This window comes from Hyperolius riggenbachi, chromosome 2 (genome assembly GCF_040937935.1).
Source record: "Hyperolius riggenbachi isolate aHypRig1 chromosome 2, aHypRig1.pri, whole genome shotgun sequence".
NCBI classification, from domain to species: Eukaryota; Metazoa; Chordata; class Amphibia; order Anura; family Hyperoliidae; genus Hyperolius; species Hyperolius riggenbachi.
The window spans coordinates 215,411,041-215,420,823 of record NC_090647.1 but is presented as its reverse complement, the minus strand read 5'-3'; the positions used below and the strand labels follow the sequence as shown (position 1 = coordinate 215,420,823).

Here is a 9,783-nt window from a genome sequence, read left to right as displayed (position 1 = left end):
AGTGGAGTTTGGAGTGCTGGACTGCCGATCCATGCAGCCAACCACCACCTCTGCCTCCATGTGTGGTTTTCCTGGTCTCTTCAGTCCACAGCTCAGTCAGTACGCTAGCAGTAGATGCAAATGCTCCCTTCACAAACAATAAGCATATCTACAATGAGATAATGTCTGCTATGTGGACAAAAAAGCTAGAGAGCAAACTTACATGAGTTTGCCAGCAGGGTGTAAGTGGTGCTGTAAGGGTGCAACCTACACATACAATAAACATATCCACAATGGGATCCATATCTAGGACATTGTGAGCACTGCAGCAAAGGAGGATCCTAATGGTGGTGGCCCCTTGGTTTTAGCTTTAGCCCATCATGAGATCTGAGGCTTTGTGCCCTGTCAGTGACCTCACTTTCTAGTTTTTCATTGACATAAATATGTATCCCATTGTGGATATGCTTATGGATTATGTAGGATATATTTGCACCCACCCACCATAAACACAGGGATCCCAAAATAAGCCTAACCCTGTTACAGCTTCCAGGCTCACCCACACATTGCTAATATGTGGAACCAACTAATCTTTTTATTGGAGGACTCGTGTTTAGCTGGCTTTATGTAAGCTCCATTTAAATTTTGTTGTATTTTATTGCCATGAATCACAAGATATTTATTGCCTAAACTGAGCGATCTGCAATCTCTCTGTTTTTTATAACATGGTTAGTGCATTGTACAGAGGGATTCGGGTTGTGGTACTCCTTTGATGTTAGCTGCACTTGATGACATTTGAGGCCATGTGGGCAACCTTAGGGAAGTTTGCTCCCTAGTCTTTTGTCCACATACATACTGTATATGTTCCATTGTGCATATGCTTATTGTGCAAAATGCATTTTCCGCAAGTGTAGGAACCCCAAACTGAGATTGGCCTTGTTGAAACTTTGGGGCTCTCCTACAGGTCTGTAGATATATGGAAGTAAATCTGTGTTTTATTAGATGTGTTGTGTTTTTCCCCTGCCTTCATGAGCGTTTGAGATATGATCCCTTTATGCTTCTGTCTCTTATAATGTATTCCAGCTTCCCCTGTAGTGTATTTCCAGCTTTCTGGTGTGCCTTATAGTGTATTTTATCTTTCAGGTGTCCGCTGAAGTGCATTCCTGTTTTTCAGTGTCCCTGTGGTCAGTGGTGTATCCAAGCTTTCCAATCTCCATAGTATAATCAAGCATTCCAGGGTCCTTGCAATGTATACTAGTGCAGTGTTCTCCCCAGATTCTTTTTCCAGCCGAGTGGCTTGAAAAAGTAGCCGGGTGGTGGGGTGCGAGGGGGTAATGGAGGGCAGGCGCAGGATGCATAGGATGAGTATGAGGAGACAGGCCGATGACAGCCGGGTACTCACCAGAATTATGGCCGGTTTCCACTACTAAATGATGCGAATGCGGCTACGTAGCCGCATCACTTCCGCCGCCGGCCGGGCATGCTGCAAATTCTCGGATCGCACCGCATAACATGCACGCAGTGGAAACTCTTCCATTGCCGTGCATGTGTTTTAGCACACCTGCGGTGCGATGCGGCTATGTAGCCGCATCTCACCGCTCCTAGTGGAGATTGGCCCTTAGCCAGGTGGAGCACACGGCTAAAAGAGCCTGGGGAAAACACTGTAGTGCTCTTGTGTCCCTTCTAGTGTATTCCAACCTTTCACTAGTACCTGTAATATTTTTCAGTGTGCCATGTGGAGTATTCCGGCATTCTAGTGTCCCTGTAATGTATTCCAGCTTTCCATTATCCCTGTAGTGTAATCCTTAAGGTAGCCACACATTAATAGATTGTCACCTAATGTGGCAAAAAGACAGATCCCTCATCTAGTGGTCCCCATACCCCCAATAGTGTTCCCTGGCCTAGTGGTCCCCATACCCCCAATAGTGTTCCCTGGCCTAGTGGCCCCTACCCCCTCTCAATAATAACTATTCCCTTGCCATCTAGTGGGCCGTCCCCCTCCTCCTCCACTACATCGCACTCCCTGTTCTTCTAGTGTACCCCTAGGGGAGAAGCTCGGAAGAGGAGACTCTGGAGACCAAGTGGATGGAAAAGGTGAGCACTAAATGTAGTGAGGCACCCTTGACTAGATCTGTGACACGGGCCACGGATCTTTGGCACTATTGATGCACCTGGGCAGGCCCATCTGATTGATGCCTTTCCCCCCGCGAGCAGCTGGTATAATTACGTCAATGGCTGGGAGATAAAAAGTGTTTTATTGATAAGGTGTGAAAACATCTCCTGTGAGAAAACTCACTAGAAGAGTCTTGAATTCATTATTATTTTTTAAATACTTTATGAACGCTATATTAAAGGGTTTGCGACCAGTAAATGGGAATATCTCAATAATCATTTGGCTCTAGTCTATTTTAGGGGACCCAGCAGGAAACCTCATGGGGAACCCTTCTCCCATTACAGCACCCTCTACAGCACGAAGCGTTGTGATTGGCTGAATAGTGTGGGCGTAGTTTACTACAAAATATTTGGTAGCTGTTAGCAGAATTTTCCTATGAGGATACCTGCTGGGTGCTCTAAACTAGACTTGTGCCAATCATGCCTCAGAGAAGAACATACAAACCTCATTTACCATAAAGATATATCCATAGTTGATTTACACTGTAAAGCAGTCTCCCTCCTACATCATATTCTGAATCCTTTCCATTCCAGCAGACTGCTTTCTACTAGTCACCAATAGGTGTCGCTGTGAGCTGTCTTGTCTCCTCCTCATAGATTCCAGCCTCCTACACCTCCCTGCTCATCATCACATGAGGAACTAGTCTGCTTTGAACTAGGGGGAGAAGCGAACGCGATGTGGGATCTCCCCTATCCCAGCGATGTTGATAGTGGATCATAGGGAACCAATGGCAGCTGTAGCAGGCTGCCTCCAGCAGCACCTGTGTGTGGCAGTATAAACAGAATAGCTGAGGAATGCAAGCTGAGTGCAGGACCCGACATGCCGAGCAGCTGCAAGACACAGGAACAGCTCTGACTTCATACACGGCTGAGCTATTGCTGGTCTCATATGTCACTGCTGGCGGAGCCTGCCTTGTGCGGTGAGTACACCATTTACACTGATTATGCCACACTAACGCCACATTAAACGCTTTCATCTTAAGAATATTTAATGCAACACTAACTGCGTCTGGATAAATGTTCCTCTACATCTTTTCAGGGCGGACTTCCACATAAGTCAGTAACTTCCTCAGCTTGGTTTCTGTATGATTAGTTATGTAGGTAAACAAAACACAGCACCAAGCTCAGCTGCAGTACCGCTGGGAATACACATTCCATGTGTTTGAGATCTTTGTTCTAGACTAGGCAGTGATTCACAGCTTTCTCAAGAGGTACTTGAAGGGTTACTTCTTGTTAAACTACACTTATAACAGATCTAAGTTTTAACTGATAAGAACTAAAATAAACTTGTGTACCTCTATTGCTGGGAATACGTGGTTCGTTTCGGCTGTGCGTTTCTGCTCTCGATCGTTTTTGCTGGTCGATTCTGCAGTCGATTATCTTATCTTCCGCTCGTTTTTCTTATCTTTTTCCTTTTCTTATCTTTTTCCATTCACTTCTATCAGAAAACGAGCGGCCAAAGAATCGAAAGGGAGATCGGACATGTCGGAAATTATCTATCAAACCATCTAATCAGCTTAAAGAGAACCCGAGGTGGGTTTGAAGAATATTATCTGCATACAGAGGCTGGATCTGCCTATACAGCCCAGCCTCTGTTGCTATCCCAAACCCCCCTAAGGTCCCCCTGCACTCTGCAATCCCTCATAAATCACAGCCACGCTGCTGACAAACAGCTTGTCAGAGCTGGCTGTGTTTATCTCTATAGTGTCAGTCTGCTGCTCTCCCCGCCTCCTGCAGAACTCCAGTCCCCGCCTGCATCCCTTCCCTCCCTGCTGATTGGAGGGAAGGGACGGGGACAGGGACCAGAGCTATGCAGGAGGCGGGGGAGCAGCTGAGACTGACACTACAGATGTAAACACAGCCTCACAGCATGGCTGTGATTTATGAGGGATTGCAGAGTGCAGGGGGACCTTAGTGGGGTTTGGGATAGCAACAGAGGCTGGGCTGTATAGGCAGATCCAGCCTCTGTATGCAGATAACATTCTTTAAACACACCTCGGGTTCTCTTTAAAAGCGACCTGTGTATTCCCAGCATTATGTTATGTATTTAAACCAGTTCTTCAACCTTATTAATGTATGTTTAAAGAACTGTTATTAACTAGTGTTTCTGGACTGGGCTGAGTGACCCTATGCTATGGAGAGGGAATAGGGAACCATACACATGTAAGCCAGCACTGGCTTATTGTGGTGGTAAAATACCAAACAATGGCCCTGAGTGGTGATTGACTGAAGCAACCCAAAATGTCCAGAACTGACCATTGTCCTTTCCTCCTCAGAATGCTGTTCTTTCTTATGAAAACTTAGTAATGAGGGCCCTGAACCCAATATTTACTTTACTTAAGACTCACTTACTAAAGGTGGCCATACACTAATAGATAACCACCAGATTTGACCATCATATCGATTCTTCTCAGATCAAATTTGACCCAAGAGGGATTAAATCCTCCCACACACTGTACACAGATTTTCATTAGATTTCAGCATGAAATCTATTGAAAATCAGTGGAGCCACCTGCTGGGCCCCCCAGGTCTCCCCATCTGTGTCCCCAGTGTGTTTTTAGTGGAGACAATTCTCACGTGTGTGCTGCGGTGCTCCTCCCTGTGTCTTCTACCGGGGCACTTGTGTCATGTGACAAAAGGTACAGGCCAAACACTAGAGGTCTGGCGTGTTTGCCGCTGGGCCTCTAGTGTTTGTCACATGACACAGGTGCCCAGAAGAGCGCCACAACTGGAGAGAAGACACAGAAGGTGCGCCAGCAGACAGGGTAGCATTAGCTCTGCTGCCAGCACTCACAACCTGCCACCAATTGAGTAACATCTGGCATGATCAATCAATCAATTTGATTGATTTTGTCTAAAGATCGATTGGGCATCACTTTCAGCATACATTTCTTGCAGACTTGATCACAGTGATTGAATCTGCCAGATATCAACAGGAAAAATCAAAGTTTATGGTCACCAATGCTCTTAAATTCTTTCTCTACCAAGAAGGAAGGTTTATAACTTTTTGCCATACCATCAGCTGTCAGCTCCAAAGCCAAGACCACAGCACCTCATCTGTTTCTGGTGTCTTTTTCTATAGTCTTGACTTCCACAAATAAGCTTCATTATTTTGTGTTGTGCTGTACAGCATACTATTATGTGAAATTTACATAGCACTGCTATCTTACACAGTTCTCGCCTTGTCACTAGTTGTCCCTCAGAGATGCTCACTGGCCCATATTCTTATGCTGGGAATACTGGATGAATCTTTTCAGCATATTTACTGTCTGATTGATTTCTCATGGTGTATTCCCAGCATTAAGTCCATCGTTCTCTAGGGCCAATTTAGGGGGGAGCCAAATGACTTATCTGTGTGTTTTTGGGATGTAGGAGGAGACAGGAGTGCCCAGAGCAAACCCAAGCAGACAATGGAGGAACGTACAAACTCTGCAGGTAGTGATCTGGCTGGGATTCAGAACAGGCTGGGATTCAGAACAGGCTATCTACTATGCCATCAAGCCACCCAACTGCTATGTCTAATGGCCCGTACTCACGGGCTGCAAAAATCGCCTGTCGCCAGCACACGTGAGCGTGTGGGCGACAGGCCGGCAACAGCTTCTCTCCAGGTCCCTCCGCGTACTCACGCGGAAGAGGGACCAGCGGCGAGACGGAAGCTGTCGTCGACGTTCCTCCTCCCCCCGCCGGAAGCTCCATAAACCTCAATGGAGGTTGCTGTCGCTAGTCCGCGTACTTACGCGGACTAGCGACAGTTGCGGCGGGGGGGCAGCGGCTACTGTCGCCATGCGATTGGAAGTTTCAATCGCCTGGCGACATGGGCGACAGTTCAGGGTGCGCGCGCGTGCGGCGGCCCATACTCACGGGCGACCTGTCGCCGCAACACGCGCGCGCCGCGTGTTGCGGCGACAAATGTCACTCGTGAGTATGGGCCATAAGAGTACGAAAACAAACATGGGTACACCAAATTACAGACCTTGATACATAATGCAGAAATGATAGACAGTATAATAAATGATAGTGACAATTTGTATAGTGACTATAAAAATATGCAGCAGCTTACAAGTCCTAAAAGGGAGAGAACCCTGCCCTTGAAAGCTTACAATCTAAAGGAATAGGCAGGAAATAAGATGAGACAATTCATAAGGTTGTCAACCAGGGGCGTTGTGCTATTACATTATATTCTAAAGGACAGCTTGGCCAGAGGCTGAGAGTGGGATGGCCTAGGTTAGATTATATGCTTTTCCGCAAACAGTAGATTTTAATAGATTCTTGCTACATCAGGTATAAATGATCAGTATCTACCTGCTATCATTCATTTACAGTACTTGGTTAACTACCTTGCAACACTTCAGTCAGATTTTATGCTTGACAATCACCAGAATCTCGTGTCTTGCCCAGCCAGGCTCTGTCCTGCGTTCCCTGGTAGTGGGCAGGGCTGTGGAGACGGTACAAAAATGATCCGACTCCTCAGTTTGTGAAACAGACTCCGACTCCAGGTACACAAAATGGCTCTGACTCCTTGGTCTAATACTTACCAGGGCTGTGGGTTTTGTACAAAAATATTCGACTCCTCAGTTTATGCAACCACCGACTCCAACTTCAGGTACCCAAAATTTCTCCGACTCCAACTCTGACTCCACAGCCCTGGTAGTGGGACAGTCTTGTACGGTATATGCCCCTATTCCATAGTGTATGAGTGGAGGGTGGCTGAGTGCTAGACTACGGCGTGCGTGCTCCCTCCCATAAGGCAGTGTCATTGAATTAATATGCAATGTCCCACCTTTAGGCTTGGTTGTCAATGTTGGCTGGCAGGATGGCTTGTGGCAGCTCGTTTAGCTGATGCAAATGCTGTTACCGAGCATAAAAGTGCTTGGTATTGGTTCCAGAAGTTTTGTGGTTGTGTCACATTTTTAGCTCTCTATTGGGGCAGTGAACAAATCCCCACAGCAAGGGGTCGGGCACACAGAACAAAGTTCTCTTTTTTTTTTAATTTTATTTTTTTATTTTCCTGGAAATCTTCTTTAAAGAGGAGCTGTTAGGTATAAGGTCTCAGAGAAAATAAACACATATATCAGTAGCTAAAGATTGGCTGTACTTACATTACATATGCATTTCACTGTCCACGTTTGGATTTCACAGAATTTGTATATAGTATATGCAGAGATAGATGCTCCTGACAGCTCATGGCAGGCTCCATGTTTTTCTGTCAAATGTGTCGTCATGTCCTGCCTGCTTCCTGATCACAGAAAAGCTCCTACTGAATAACACAGTGTGCAGTGAATATTAATGAGCCATGTGGCTAGGAACAATAGCTGACTCCTGCAGTGTACTCTGCCCGGAGATTTATCAGTGCTACGCGCTGGACTGATTACAAGCTGCTGTAACGTCTCATTAGCAGCCGAGGGGAGGGCCCCAGAATGCTTTGCAGTATAGTATGCGGCTTGCGTCCTCTTGGGTCTATAACAGCGTTGCTGATAAGCACACATCAAAGGTAACTGAGATTTTTATCTTCACTAATGGCTTTTTGGCTTCCTTCTAAACTGGTTAACACAGGAGAATAGAGGTTTAAATTAGCTTCTGCAGCCTGACAGTTACTCTTTAAACTGATTTTGAAGTAAGCTTGGGTAAGATAAACTCAGCTTATGACTGCATCATCCTAGTTCACAGTTATTAAAAAGTACATTTTAGAAGCAAGAAATAGGAAAGAGGGCTGTTTATTCTGGTCCTCCTTTAAAGGGAACCTAAACTGAGAGGGATATGGATGTTTCCTTTTAAACAATACCAGTCGCCTGCCTCTTCTGCTGACCAATTTGCTGCAGTAGTATCTGGATCTCTCACCTGAAACAAGCATGCAGCTAATCCAGTCTGACTTCAGTCAGAGCACCTGATCTGCATGTTAGTTGAGGGTCTGTGGCTAAACGTATTAAGGCTCATACACACATCAGACCATAGTCTTTGGAAAATGAAAGATCACAGACCAATTTTACCCCCTTCCATGTAGTATGAGAGCCATACCTACACAGTCTATTCTATGGAGCTGAACTCCCTATCAGACAGAAATCTTTGCAAGATGCTGCACACGAAGATGCTGTATTCAAAAGATCAGTATCTGCAAAAGATATGTTCCTCCAAAAAATCCGTTCCTGCAAAATGCATTCATAGTCTATGATATCTGCAGATCATCATACACACCTTGTTTAAAGGATACCCCAACTGAAATGTGGCATAATGAGATAGACATGTGTATGTACAGTGCCTAGCACACAAATAACTATACTGTGTTCCTTTTTTTCTTTCTCTGCCTGAAAGCGTTAAATATCAGGTATGCAAGTGGCTGACTCAGTCCTGACTCAGACAGGAAGTGACTACAGTGTGACCCTCACTGATAAGAAATTCCAACTATAAAACACTTTCCTAGCAGAAAATGGCTTCTGAGAGCAAAAAAGAGGTACAAAAAGGGGCATTTCTTATCAGTGAGGGTCACACTGTAGTCACTTCCTGTCTGAGTCAGGACTGAGTCAGCCACTTACATACCTGATATTTAACGCTTTCAGGCAGAGAAAGAAAAAAAGGAACACAGGACAGTTATTTGTGTGCTAGGCACTGTACATACACATGTCTATCTCATTATGTCACATTTCAGTTGGGGTATCCTTTAACAGACATTCATCTGCAGATGAGATCCACCAGGATGGATTTTCAGATCTGCAGATGATTGTCTGATCTGCAGATGAATGTCAGTTAAACAAGGTGTGTACGATGATCTGCAGATCTCATAGACTATGAATGCAATTTGCAGGAACGGATCTTTGGCAGGAACAGTTCTTTTGCAGATATTGATCTTTTGTGTCTGTACAGCATCTGTGTGTGCAGCATCTTGCAAAGATTTTTTTCTGATGGGGAGTTCAGCTCCATAGAAAAGACTGTGAAGGTATGGCTCTCGTACTACATGGAAGGGGGTAAAATTGGTCTGACCTTTCATTTTCAAAAGACTATGGTCTGATGTGTGTATGAGCCTTAGAGACACAGGATCAGCAGGAGAGTCAGGCAACTGGTATTATTTTAATAGGAAAAATCCATATCCTTCTCGGTTAGGTTCCCTTTAACCCTTCAACCTTGTTTTCATGGAATCAGGCAAGCTATGAATCCCTATGGACCCCTTGGTGAAATGGGGAGTGTAGTAAACCAAAGACTCTGCACCAAAATCTGAGCAAACGTGGGCTGGACAACCAAACGTGATACATTATTCCTGACACAATCTACATTGTTATACTGCATATTTTGGAAAGTCTGGAGGGGGCCATGCACCACCAAGTTGAGCACCATTATGGCATAGTGGATAGCACTATTGCCTTGCAGTGCTTGGTATCCGGTTTGAATCCAGCCAAGGCTCTATTTGCACAGAGTTTGTATTTTCTCCTAGTTTAACTCTGCCTCCCAACCTTTAGCATAGTAATGGCTGTCTAGACTGTGAGAACTTGGAGTATACAGTATGAGAGCAATCATTCCTACACAGTCTTTGAGTTTCCCAGACACATATCCTTGAAAAAGGTCACAGTAAGGCTGTGTTCCCACTTGAGCTTAGAACTGATATTTTTTGTTCATTTGCCGCTTATCGCGAAACTAACAGTGAAT

At 45.1% G+C, this 9,783-nt stretch overlaps 1 protein-coding gene across 1 annotated transcript in view; it reads left to right on the top strand.

Moving 5' to 3' along the window:
- The first annotated feature begins 2,776 nt into the window (after window positions 1-2,776).
- Window positions 2,777-9,783, top strand: part of PLCXD1 (phosphatidylinositol specific phospholipase C X domain containing 1) — a 29,254-nt gene continuing 22,247 nt past the window's right edge. Inside the window, exon 1 of the mRNA XM_068268115.1 lies at window positions 2,777-3,068. The gene's annotated coding sequence lies outside the window, so the exon portion shown is untranslated. The remainder of the gene's footprint in view (window positions 3,069-9,783) is intronic.